The 14,636-nt window shown below is 44.2% G+C and overlaps 1 protein-coding gene across 1 annotated transcript in view; it reads right to left on the minus strand.

Annotated features, from left to right (window-relative positions):
* Positions 1 to 14,636, minus strand: part of LOC147737563 (uncharacterized) — a 90,987-nt gene that overhangs the window by 15,845 nt on the left and 60,506 nt on the right. The gene's annotated exons all lie outside the window — the stretch shown is intronic.

The following is a 14,636-nucleotide window of genomic DNA, read 5'->3' on the forward strand; positions in this document are numbered from 1 at the left end:
TTTGACCATCCAAAAAGGATAAGCTTGAGAACAAGCTTTTCTTCCTCTCATAAGTTCGAAGGGAGTCAAACCTGTAGCAACATGAGGAGAAATACGATAAGACCATACTAGGTCTTTAACCGCTTGAAAAATACAACTTTTAGACCTAAAAGCTGCTTGCACACATTCAACAACAACCCTATTGAACCTCTCTGTTTTACCATTGCCCTGGGGATGATATAAAGGGGTTCTAGTATGTTTAATACAACAGTTATTCAAAAAAACACTCATGTCCTTAGAAACAAACTGTACCCCGTTGTCAGTGAGAATTTCTTCCGGACAACTTTCCCTCATGAAAATTTTACTTAAGAAATCAATGACACTTTTAGAGTTGGGAACATTGATGGGTTCGACCTCCACCCATCTTGAGAGATGATCAACAAGAACAAGAAAGTATTTAGAAGTGTTAGGAAGAACATGAAATGGACCAAGAAAATCCAAACCAATTTTCTGCCAAGCCCTGACTGGAGGAGGAGGAACAATGGAATCAGAAACACCTTCTAAGACAAGAACCTTGTCACTAGTGTTTCAACGTGTACAATGCTTAACTGCCTCTACAATTTGATTATCCATTTTTGGCCACCAAAAATTCGCTCTAACATTCCTCTTGGTAATAGTAGCTCCAAGATGTCCAGAATGAGCATCCGAAACTAATCTTTCTCTATAAACAGAAGGAGGAATGAATTTGTCACTCCTAACAATTTTGCCATTTTCCAAAGAAAGTTCAGAATTAATTTTCCAATAGATCTGAAGTTCAGAAGAAAGAGATTTTTCCTTTAGCCACCCTTTTTGTATAAAAGAAATTACTTCTTTAAGGATGTCATCATTTTCAACTGCTTTAATCCAATCGTTTTCGGCGAATGAAATAAAGTCATGACTAATATTGGCCACAAAACACTCTTCAATTTCAGTTTCCCACTCTTGTTCATCAGAATCTTGTATGGGAATTCTGGACAAACAATATGCCCGTTTATTTTTACCTCCAGGGATGTAAATGACCTTGAAGTTATATTCCAGTAATTTAGTAGAAAGCCTAGCCAAACGGGCGGTTGTACGTTTAATATTTTTGCCTGACAAAATATCGACTAATGGTCGATGGTCAGTTTGAAGGATCAAGGGCCAGATGTAGGTGGCCGTTTCAGGCCATTTACCGACCGGTAACGGCCGATTTTGGCTGTTACCGATCGGTAAATGGGTGACTGGTATGTAGGGGGCATTTTTTTACCGATTCGGTCAAATTACCGATTCGGTCATTTTACCAAATCGGTAAAATACAGATTCGGTAAATTTACCGCATCTGAGGTACCCAGATGTAGGTGGGACTCTTCTGAGTCCCAGAGGCCTTACCGAATCGGTATTTTACCATCCAATCCAATTTGATGGTAAAATACCGATTCCGGTGTGCACACCTATGCCATGTGACAGGCAGACCTGCCCTTAGGGCATGTATGCCTGCCACATGGCACCCAAGCCTGTTTTGGGGGTGCCAGAGGGTGTCAAAGTGACACCCCCTGCACCCTTGTGAAATTCGGTATTTACAGATTCGGTAAATATTGAATCAGTAATGCCCATTCATTCCTATGGGCTTCAAAGCCCATAGGAATGAGTGAGCATTACCGATTCGGTATTTACCGAATCGGTAAATACTGAATTTTTCCGAATCGTTATTCCAGCACATCTGGAATACCTACATATCCACCCCTCAGATTTACTGATTCTTAATTACCGAATCGGTAAAATTCGGTAATTTTCGGTAATTAAGAATCGGTAAATCTATTTTACCTACATCTGGCCTGAAAGGTCTACCCCATAAGTAAGATTTGAATTTTTCAACACTCCAAGCACAAGCTAGAAGCTCCTTTTCTATAACAGAATATTTTCTTTCGACAGGACGGAGAGTCCTGGAAGCAAATCCTACTGTAAATTCCCTGCCATTGGACAATTGTGAAAGAACCGTCCCTAAACCATATTCGCATGCATCAACAGTGATCACAGTTTCTCTACTACCGATAAAAGGTTGTAGAGCAGGTGCTTTAGTGATATGCTCTTTTATAAGCTGAAAACCCTTCTCACACTCATCAGACCAGCTAAAAGTGGCACCCTTTTTTAATAAAAGTCTGAAACATTCAGTAGTCTTAGCATAGTCTTTCATGAATTTCGAGTAAAACTCAAAAAAAGACCTAAGAAGGATAAAAGCTGTTCTTTGTTGGAGGGTGCAGGAGCCTCAATAATACTTTTTACTAAACCTGGTCTAGGTTTGATACCATTCTCCGAAATGATATGACCAAGATATTCAACCTCTCTAGTTTTGAAAGCACACTTGCTCTTCTGTAAAGTTACTCCTCTTTGTTCTAAAATGGTGAAAACCTGTTCAATTACTTTCTCATGTTCAACCTCAGATTGAGTGAAAACAAGAATGTCGTCTTGAAAAACTACTACATTAGAAAGTTCCTCAAACATTTCAGACATGATCCTCTGAAAGACGGCGGCAGCAGAGCCAGGCCGAAAGGAAGACGACAAAATTGGAATACACCATCAGGCGTAACAAAAGCTGTTAGATGTCGAGATTGGGGATGCTGCTCGATCTGGTGATAAGCTGCCTTGAGGTCAAGTTTTGAAAACCAAGTAGAAGAACCTACTTTTGCTATTAGATCTTCGATGCGGGGAAGAGGAAAACCATCAACCCAGATGGCATTGTTGAGGCTGCGCAAGTCCACACACATCATAAGGTCACCAGACCTTTTTCTTGCAAGCACAATGGGAAAAAGCCATGGAGTGGACTCAACCTTTTCAATAATTCCTTGTTCACATAGTGATCTTAAGTGTTTGGACAAATCCTCTCTAATACTAAGCGGGACATTTCTCAGTTTATGTTTGACAGGAATAATGTTATCTTTGACCTTGATAAAATGCTGATAATTGGTGATTTTGCCAAGACGGTCTTCAAAAATGTTCTCAAACTTGCATTCCCACGTCTTACTATTTAGAATGTTACACAAAGGAACAGGAATCGAAGAAGCAGAATAAGGAGCATTGCATCCTTCAAAAAATACAGGATTGGGTAAACCAGGTTTGATAGTAACACCAAACTTAGCTTGATGAAGGAGGCCAAGAACATTAATGCCTCGCTTTGCAACATAAACCTTCCCCGTGATAAATTTCCCAAAAATACCAATTTCAGTCCTAAAATAACCTAAAAGATCAATTCTGCTCCCTTCAAAAGCTACAGTGAGAACATCCGGAGGAAGTAAACACTTATCTTGCCAAAAAAGAATGTATTTTTCATGAGAAACAATAGTGATACGCGCTCCAGTGTCTACAAGTAATTGAACACACTGTTTTTCAATAGTAGTATCAATTTCTGGATCAGGAACAAATGATGTTTGCTTTACATCGTCTCTATCCTTAACAACAACTACATACTCTTGACTAGTTACATCACATTCTAAATTCTCAGTTGTGTTTTCTGTAGAGTTTAAATCAGGAGAAGAATCATTCATGACACACCTTACACTGCCTCTTTTACCTCTCATACAAACTCTAGAAAAATGACCATTTTTGCCACACTGGCTGCACTGTTGGTTGACAGCAGGACAATTTTTGAAATTAGACACATGGTAAGAGGAACCACATCTAAAACAAAAAGTTATTTGACTGAATTGTCTGTTGGGCATGAAAGGTCTTCTAGTACCAGTAGTTCCCATCCTTCTAAAATAGCCATGTGTGTCACGAGGGGTATAATTGGGTGTTTTATTAGAAACTGCACTCGAAATAGAAGTATTGGAGAGAGCAACTTCCAATTGCTTAGAATCCTCCAAAGATGTCTCAATACTCGTTGCTATGTCAATTGCCTTATGTAAAGTAGGATCTTTGCAAGTCAACAATTTTCCTTGAATTTGCTTACACGAACAACGTGCCGCCAGTTGATCCCTGATAAGTTGGGAAGTGAAGTTTTCAAATTCACACTTTGAAGCTAATATTTTTTAAAGCTGTGACAAAAGTATCAATGCTTTCCTCAGGTTTTTGAGCTCTGGTCAAGAATTTGTAACGATGGACAACAATGTTTTTGGTTTTAATGAAATACTTGTCCAATTTGGTTATAGCAATGTCAAACTCGTCAGGATCTTCACCAGCAGGAGGAACAAAAGGAGGTAAATGGTCAAACACATTTTGGCCCTCAACCACAAGATGATAGTACATAAGGCTTTTATTCCTTTCTGCTCGAAATATCAAACCATCAATTGCACCCAAGTAAGCCATAAAAGATCTTATCCAGAGTTTCCATTCAAGAGGTGGGTCACCAGGTGTCTGAAGAAAAGGAGCCGGAGGAGTGACACTTTGCATTATATTAAGATGAAGATTAACAAAAAGTCAACCCCTTGTTTTCCTTTACTTAGTTAGAACGAGTAAAGCTGTGAAAGGAAAATATCTCTGTAAATGTACGACAAAAATTCAAATTCTGTGCATCAATGTAGAGAAACTTTGAAAATAAAAGCTGCGTACATCAGGATAGAAAATGTTTGTAAAATCAGTAAATAGTAAAAATTGTGCACATTAAAATTAGAAATGCAATGCAAAGCAATTAATGCTGTGCACATCAGCCTATAAACAACCTTAGAAGAGTATTGACACAAAGCTGTGCACATCAGCGCTCTGTGAAAACCTTTGAGGAGTATCAGCACTCTGTGTAAACATCGGAAAAGTATTTGTTACAATAGAATTTAAATGCAAGTATATAAGGCAGTATGCAGTTAATAAGAATCAGAGCTGTGCGCACCAGCGAAGAAAATAAAAACAAAATGAGACCATCTGAGGAAGTTGTGCGCGTTAATTGATAAAAGAAAATTAGAGCTGTGCGCATCAGCGAGGGAAAACTCTGTGAGGAAAATCAGCTGTGCGCATCAGCGAGGGAAAACTCTGTGAGGAAAATCAGCTGTGCCCATCAGCGAGGGAAAACTGTGAGACAAATCAGCTGTGCGCGTCAGCAAGAGTGAACGCTTTGTGACGAACACGTAATCTTAAGCTGTGTGCGTCAGCGTAGAATAATCCTCTGTGACGAAGGCGTAGGCAATAAACAAAGAGTTGGCAAGGCTGCTAGCGTCTGCGTCGTGACGAATCAGAGTTGCTAGGGCTGCCAGCGTGCGTAGTGACGTTATGTCGTTAAGCTTCACTGGTGTACGCTCAAGGTTCTAATGCGTCATCACAACAGCGAGCAAGCCGAGATGGAAAGAAAAGTACGAGGCGCTGGGAGAGCAGAGCGAGAGGAAAGGAAAACTTCACAGAAACAGAAACTGCCTCGCAGAACTCGGCTGGCACAGACAAAACCTCGTTGAACTTCTACAGATTCAGTCAATGCCTCGCTGACGATTAAATCAAATAGGCAAATTTAAACGCTGCAGATGCACATTAAAAGTCTTGAAAACAGCAGCGGTAAAGTGAGAACAAGTCCGACGGCTGTGACGGCTTTCTAGGTGCGCAGCAGGCATATAAAATTCGAAATTTTCTCACATGAGTGTCGAGTCGAACTGGGGCAAACGTAGAAATGAAAAGTTCTGAACCTTGAGATCGTTCAAAAGAAGATGCCCCTTTAAATGTTAAGAACAGCTGACCATCCTTGTCGCCAATGTAAAGATGAGGCGGACGCAGGAAAAGGATGTTGTAGATTTATTGAAGAGAAGAGAGACGTCCAGCCAGTAGATAAGACACAGCAGCTGCAACTGCCACACAAGGAACACTCGAGTGGAACCTCCAGCAAAGACCCACAGGTGACATCACAGTATTCCAAGATGGCATGACATCAAGCAGCAATAAATACAGATTACAGATCACCACAGGTTCCCACCTGGGTGCATGGCGGGGTTCCCTTTGTAGCCTTCGAACAATGCAAAGACCCACAGGGCCGATATACCCTAGTAAAGGGAACGCTGGATGGCGCGCAAGTAATACTGTGAAGTATATACTTCCCTAATTTTGATCAAGATAAATTCCTGATGAACATTAATGATGTGCTGGTGGACTGGGCAGGGTACCCAAGGATACTGGGTGGAGACTACAACGCAGTCATGAATATTAACATTAACCGTTCACATCCCCCGATTCTAGGAGCGGGATCATCAAGCAGGCGGAGGCCCTGGCCAGGTGGTCGGAGGGCTAGGCGTTGGGAGATGTCTGGTGTCTCAAAAATTGGCACAGCAGAGAGTATTCCTTCTATTCCTCAACCCACCGCCTGCACACGCAGATAGACAGAGTATTCTGCTCTACTCCCCTCACAGCACAAGTCACACGCACTACCTATCTGGAAAAAACCTTCTCAGACCACAGCCCATTAGAACTAACCGTTGCCGGGGGAGCACTGCCACTACGGCCCCAACCTGGAAATGATGGCCTCAGATGTTAGAAGACCCTGTCTTTAAGAATGCAATAACGGACGGTATACAAAATTATTTTACAGAAAATGCCAACACTGCCTCCACTAGACACGTAGAATGGGATTTAAAAACCGCCTTAGAACAAGAAGCGGCATGGTACCGCACACAGACAGCAGAATTACAAGAGGCACATGTAAAACCCGCTGAACTGCTGGAAAGCCTTCAAATAAAAGACTATAAGTCATACACTCAGTTAAAACATTCAGAGGCGGAAATATCAGGGGCGCTGCTGGAGCGCATTTTACATGATGTGCCACAAGCCGTAGTCACTCACGAGATAACCACATCGGGGTGGGGTCCACTGTAACCACTCAGCGAGATATAAATGAAGCACTCTGTACTTATTATGAAATTCTATACCAAGCCCCGCCTTAACAGACAGATGACATCGTAGATGCCTTCTACGAGGACCTACCTTTTCCTCAACGAGGTCGTACCGCTCCAGATGCTTTATCAGGCCCTATCAATAGGGCAGAAGTTAGGGTCGCTATTCGGACATTGCCACGAAATAAGGCCCTTGGCCTAGATGGCGTCCCAATAGAATTCTATGACACCTTTGCGGATATTATGGTGCCCCAATTAGAACAGCTGTATAACTCTGCGATGGAAACAGGGTCCGTCCACTACAACGCAGGCTCTGGTGGTATCCATTCCTAAATCAGGCCGAGCTGCCAAAGACATTTCAGGATATCGCCCCCTCTCATTACTAGCCACAGAATACAAGATATTAAGCACTTCACCTCCTCCCATGTCTACAGAATTTAATACATATTGACCAATGTGGCTTCGTGCAGACACGCAGTACCTCACTGAATATTTGCATACTGTACAACGTTAGGGGGACCATCTCTGAAACAAATCACAACGCAGGCTGCATTACACTAGATTTAAAACAGGCATATGACACACTGGCAGTGGCGGCCGCTCCATTAGGGCGTTTGAGCACCGCCCCACTCCTTTCTCGCTGCGCGAAAAAGCAGAAAATAAAATGGTATTTTAAATACCATTTTATTTTCTGCTTCTTGAGCTGCGAGAAAGCAGAAGTAGGGTATGCCTGCTTGGGGGCGGATGGGAGTCAATGCCTGGTTGGGGGCGGGTGGGTGGGCGGAGCAGTCATGCACACTCTACATTTGCTCTATGAAGGCTGGCCTACTGGACTCCCCACCAATCACAACGCTGCCATGCAGCGTTGTGATTGGTTACAGGAGGGGAGGGAGCAGCATGCCTGTTACTTTGCCCAGGACCAGAGCCGCGACTGCTCTGATTACAGGCAGATGTGTTTACATTTCTTTCCTCACTGGTCTGTGCAGTGCGCCTTGGCGGGCTCTTCCCGACCCGAGCAGGGAGATTGGAGCCCTAAGCATGGGACGCCTGAGTGAAGGCATCACTTTTACACAGACACACGGGCGATAAGTGCACCCAAAAACACCCTTTAATGCCCAACGGAAACCCCTGCTCCTTTCTATGCCAGTGGTGCAAAAGGGGGTGGTGATGGACGGAGCATCTGAACCAATCAAACACTCACACCCAGTCAACAGATCTGGGTTTAATCCATCACCGTTCTTTAGTCCACTCTGCCACCCCAGTTCAGACATGGCCATATGCAAATCAGTCTGACCCTGTGCCTCATGGGAACAGTCCAGCCCGAACTGCCAAGCCATGCCTTCCCTGGACCGGAAACAAGCTTCCGGGGACCGGTTTCTGGCATTTCAGCCGTCTTCGGCCCGGCTTGCTTGAATCCAGTGGCAAAGTGAGCAAGGGACTCATGTCTGAGCATATCCTGCCACACTTATGGCGGCCAAAAGTGGTACAAAAGGGGGTGGTGATGGACGGAGCATCTGAACCAATCAAACACTCACACCCAGTCAACAGATCTGGGTTTAATCCATCAGCCTTGGACTGTTCCCAAGACGGCTGAAATGCCAGAAACAGGTCCCCGGAAGGTCCCCCCTCTTGTCGCCACTGGCCCAATCCATGGAGGTCCCCCAGCTTTGCAATCTGCTCTTCGGTAGGGCCCCGGGCTTCTTCTTCTTCAGGGTTGGATTCCCCTAGGGTATTGGGACTCGAGGGGTCAGGTTGTCCGCACTCCCTTTCTCCTCCCTCTAAGATGGGGCTCTGGGCCCCTCTTTCTGGCCCCACTTCCTCTGGAGCACACATCCGTACGGCCATGGCCCGAGTGGTGGCACACACCCACTCAGGTAGGCCCATCATTCTCAGATGAGCCTTTCGTTCCACCTGTTTCCACAGAGAAGTCTCCAGGTCGTTGCCCAGTAAACAATCGACCGGCATGGAGGGTCGGACCGCTACCTGCAGGGTGCCAGATACTCCCCACCCCCCCATTTAAAGGGAATTTGGGCCATTTTGCAGAGGCTCTTAGAATTGTCGGCCACAATGACGGGACAGAGGACGTGAGGGACAATCTGCTCCTTTGATACCAAGTGACAGCGGACAGCTGTGACACTGGCACCGGTGTCGCTGAGGGCCTCTACCCGGTGTCCGTTGATGGTCACCCACTGCACATACTTCATAGTGTTAGGTGGTAGCGGGGTTCCGGGGACTATTTCTCCATTCCCTAGGGAAACTAGGGAAATTGCTACAGGTTCCCACTCCTCGGGAACTGCTAACTTCTCGAGGGCGACTGAGGTCAGGTGACGGGGGGGTTGCCAGAGATGGTGGGCTTTTTGTAGAGGGGACACTGGACGTCACTGGCATAGCGGCCTGGTTGTTGGCATTTGTAACAAGAGGTGGCGTTCCTTGGCCCCGGTCTGCCTGGAGGGACCCCAGGGGTCGTTACGGGGGGAGACAGTGATCCTGGCTGCTGGTTTCCTTGGGGGCTATGTTGGGGCCCTGGCGGGAACTCCTGCAACCTACCTTGGCCTCCCCCCCCCTCGCTGTCAGGGGCCCTTCTCATTTCTAGCACAGTCACCCACTGGGCCCCTGGGGACCCGGGTGTTCACCCAACGGTCTTGCTCCACGGCGAGCCGTCTGGGGTTAGTAAGCTTGCTGTCCAGGAGGTTCTGGTGCAGTTCCACAAAGCAGTTTAATGATAGGTGTTCCCAGGCTATCAGATCAAAGAACTCTTCGAATGTGGTGACCTTGCTGCCCAAGGCTCTACTGTAAAAGTTGACATATTTTACCCAGGTGGTACCAGGGAGCTTTTTGCAATCCCTGAATCGCTGCCTGTACATCTCTGGGGTGAGCTCATACCTAGCTACTAGGGCCTCCTTCATGTGGCTATAGGAATTCAGTTCTTCTCCTCTTCTTCAATCAAAGCGGGGGAGAAGGAAATCGGCGATCCAACCAGTTTCCTTAGGTTCAAATCTTTAAATCAGTGTGGGGTTGGATCACTTGTCCTGCCAACCTGGATTACTCAGGTATTCTGTACGTCCTTCTGTAAAAAACCCTCATACACTCGAGATGGAATCGTGGGTAGCGGTATATCTTGATTCTCCGCTGGAATTATCGAGTGTCTGCATAATCACGGGGTTCTTTGGTATGCAGCCTCCGCCCGGAGGTAGTCATCCAAGGCTGTGTGCAGTAGTGTCCAGTGATTTGTGAGAGTGGTGAATTTAAAATAACTCGAAGAGCCAGAGAGTGAATTTTATTATTCTGGGTACGAGTTAGTGAAAGTGAAAATATCCTTGGTATGCGATTTGAGAATTGTTAGGGTTCTCTTCGCTACCTATTTTCGTGGGTTAAAAGGTCGACATGTTTCAGCCCTTGTCCGTCAAAGTGATCGTCGGGCTTTCTTCAGGACCGGGTGAGTTGGTGAGAAGGGATCATTAATATCTCCTTCCTTATGAGGTCAACTTATGAGGTCAACTTTTGTGCCTGTGGAAAAAGGGGGGATGTGTCAGTTTTAGGGAGGGTATTAAAACGGGGCGTTTGCTTAGTCTATCTATGTGTTATGTGTTCAAGGTAAATTATTTACCATTCATAGCTTCGCCACAATCCTGTCTTGGGTAACCACATACTCAAAAAACTTGACAATTGAGATCACACTTAAAGTCACAGAGTTACTCTATCATCAACCCTCATTCAGAAATGAAGTTCTCATCACTGTTCGCAAAAATATCACGTGATTCTTATCACATATCTTGTTTAAACATTTAGCATTATCCACTAAGATTTTTTCTCTACTGACTATATGTATTCTAAACATTTTTCAAAATTGGTCTCTCGTGTGAATAGCCTAAAACTGTTATATGCTCAAAACATAGGGCGTGTTCTCTATAGGAATTCAGTACCGTGGAGGCGAGTTCTAGCAAGGTATCCCTCCCCTCGCTCAGGAATCGCCCCCACAGCTCGGCCCCCAATCCTTCTCCGGGAGCCGGTGGGAGGTCATCGTGTTATTTATTATTTTTTGTCACTATGTATAAAAACTATTTTTATCCTATTTATTAATCTACTCTACCTATCATATTCAACCACATTTTTTCTATATTGTTTTATACTTATTTGGCTCTCATTTTGATATCATGTTAGTTATGCTATTTTATTGTGACGCTTCATATTCTATATTGTTTTATACTTGTTTTGCTCTCATTTTGATATCATGTTAGTTATGCTATTTTATTGTGGCGCTTCATATTCTATATTGTTTTATACTTGTTTTGCTCTCATTTTGATATCATGTTAGTTATGCTATTTTATTGTGGCGCTTCATATTCTATATTGTTTTATACTTGTTTTGCTCTCATTTTGATATCATGTTAGTTATGCTATTTTATTGTGGCGCTTCATATTCTATATTGTTTTATACTTGTTTTGCTCTCATTTTGATATCATGTTAGTTATGCTATTTTATTGTGGCGCTTCATATTCTATATTGTTTTATACTTGTTTTGCTCTCATTTTGATATCATGTTAGTTATGCTATTTTATTGTGGCGCTTCATATTCTATATTGTTTTATACTTATTTTGCTCTCATTTTGATATCATGTTAGTTATGCTATTTTATTGTGACGCTTCATAATTCTTTTCATTGCAAATTGTAAAGTTCATTGAGTTATTTATTATTTTTTGTCATTATGTATACTATGATATTCCTTTGCTCAGTCCACCCTCACCTATGATCATTTTAATCGTGTCCCATGTAACTGCTCAGACTGCTCTCTATGTTTAATCCTCCTATTCACCTTTGCTTCTGTTCCCTAACTGTATAACTTTGCCCAGGACATTGTTACACGCCATACCATACTACCGTATTTTCCGGCGTATAAGACGACTTTTTAATCCCTTAAAATTTTCTGGAAAGTCGGGGGTCGTCTTATACGCCGGGTACAAAATTTTATGGTATGTTTTCATGCGCTTTTTCATAGCGAGGACTTCACTCGAAGGTGTGAGACCGCTTCACAATAGGAAATAACAAGAAACAACACACCTTATGTTAAAAAATACAGCCACCGGCCCTGGCAACGTCCACACCCAGGCCCCGCGCCATGAAGTATCGAAAGCGAGCGTTTTTTTCATAGCAAGGACTTCACTCGAAGGTGTCAGACCGCTTCACAATAGGAAATAACAAGAAACAACACACCTTATGTTAAAAAATACAGCCACCGGCCCTGGCAACGTCCACACCCAGCCCCCGCGCCATGAATTGTGCAAGTATCGAAAGCGAGCGTTTTTTTTTCATAGCGAGGACTTCACTCGAAGGTGTCAGACCGCTTCACAATAGGAAATAACAAGAAACAACACACCTTATGTTAAAAAATACAGCCACCGGCCCTGGCAACGTCCACACCCAGGCCCCGCGCCATGAAGTATCGAAAGCGAGCGTTTTTTTCATAGCAAGGACTTCACTCGAAGGTGTCAAACCGCTTCACAAGCGAGCAAATGGCGCCATGAGTCTTACCTCGACTGCCGCTGCCGCTGTACACGCGCCTCCAACCGCTTGCACATCCCCAGGCAGACGAGGCAGCAGGACGTCCGAAATACGGTATATGGTAACGGGCAGCCAGCGCCGAAGATGGCAGCGCCCGGTGTGTTGACACGTTTGGCACGTTTTGGCACGCGCCCCTCTCTCCTTGACATGGGCGTAGGCATAGAAAGGGGACTGTAGAATGTTCCCGAATGTTACCGAAGGCAGTAGAGCACTTGCCGTGATTGGCTGGTTGTTGCGAAGAGGAAAGGCAGTCTGGTGAGCAGATACCGTATTTGCCGTACCGTACGTGTGGTGTTGAAGACAGTCTCTGCACCTGTTCATACTGTACAGCACCAGTACATCCAGTGCAAATGGCTGACAGTCAAGAACCCGGCAAGGCTCCAGCAGCACATTCCGTGCAAATGGCAGACAGTGAAGAACCTGGCAAGGCTCCAGCAGCGCATCCAGTGCAAATGGCTGGCAGTCAAGAACCCAGCAAGGCTCCAGCAGTGGCAAGAAGAAGGAAATATGAAGCCAGTTACAAACTTAAAGTTGTGGATTTTGCCACGGAACATAATAACTGTGCTGCTGCTAGACAATATGGAGTGACAGAAAAGATGGTTCGGGCCTGGAGAGCAAATGAGAAAGCATTACGGAGTATGCCAAGGGGCAAGTGTGCACTAAGAAGAGGCACCCCACATTGGCCAGAACTCGAAAAGCATGTAGCAGACATGGTGGCCGAGCATCGGCAAAGCGGTTATGTCGTGACCCGAAATAAAATCCGATTGGTTGCACTTCAGTGGGCCAAATCTAATCCAGATCTCAGCCACAGATTTAAGGCCACTGTATCCTGGTGTACCAGATTCTTGGGAAGGCATAATCTGGTATTGCGGCAAAAGACAAAAATTGCCCAGAAATTACCTGCGGATCTTGATGCCAAAATGCATAGCTTCCATCGCTACGTTATTAGGCTGCGCAATGAACATGGCTATGCGCTAAGTAGCATCGGAAATATGGATGAAACTCCAATGAATTTCGATATGATTGCCAACAAAACTGTCCATCAAAAAGGCGAAAAGACAATTTTAATAAAAACAACAGGACATGAGAAGTCCAGTTTCACAGTGGTACTTGCATGCACAGCTGATGGTGGCAAACTGAGACCAATGGTTATTTTTTAAAAGAAAAACAATGCCGAAACTCAAGTTTCCTGTTGGTTGTTTTGTGCATGTGAATGAGAAAGGATGGATGGATGAAGAAGGGGTAAAGCTATGGCTTGATAATGTATGGAGCAGGCGACCAGGTGGACTTCTACAATGACGTAGTCTACTGGTGTGGGATATGTTCAGGGCTCATTTAACTCCCAGCACCAAGCAAAGGCTGGCAAGACTAAAAACAGATGCTGCAGTTATACCTGGAGGATTGACATCGTTGGTGCAGCCACTGGATGTGTGCCTAAACAAGCCATTTAAAGATCGCATCCGAGAACAGTGGAATGAGTGGATGGTTAGCGGTGAAAAAACATTCACAAAAGGAGGAAACATGCGTGCTCCACAGTTGGATGTTTTGTGCACCTTTGTTATAAAGGCCTGGAACGACATTGATGCAGAAACTGTAATAAAGTCTTTCAAGAAGTGTGGCATATCAAATTCATTAGATGGTATGGAGGACGACTATTTGTGGGAAGGTTGCCGAAGAAGAGACCACATCATCTGATACGGAATTGGTACCAGATCCATACGATGACTGCCTTACAGATGTACCACAGTATCTCATTGACTTACTTATGAGATCAGATGACGAAGAGGAGGATTTTGAAGGCTTTTAAAGGGAACGTTGTAAATCCTGTAGAAATCGCTTGGATTTATGGAAAGTTTAATCCACTTGCACTGTTTCATGCACTAATTTATGTTTACCGTACCGTACCGGTATATTCAGAAGTGACAGTTTTTCATATGGTTCTCAATAAAAATATTGCGAGTAAAGCAAGATTGTTTATACAACAAATTTGTTTGAGTTCAGTCTTTGAGTTTGTAAAATAAACGCTTAGGTAACACTGTCCACTGATAAAGCCTTACTGCTCACCCACAGGGAGGAGGACTAGACTAATACGGTAAGTTCAAAATACCGGTACATTCTCGGAATGGCTATGCAGGACTGCGTTGGACTGCGCTGGAAGTGGGGGTCGTCTTATACGGCGAGTATAGCACAAAACCTAAATTTTTTCAGGCAAAGTAGGGGGTCGTCTTATACGCCGGGTCGTCTTATACGCCGGAAAATACGGTACCTTGGAGCACTAGTTTGT

The sequence above is a fragment of the Lissotriton vulgaris genome, chromosome 1_1 (genome assembly GCF_964263255.1).
Source record: "Lissotriton vulgaris chromosome 1_1, aLisVul1.2, whole genome shotgun sequence".
NCBI classification, from domain to species: Eukaryota; Metazoa; Chordata; class Amphibia; order Caudata; family Salamandridae; genus Lissotriton; species Lissotriton vulgaris.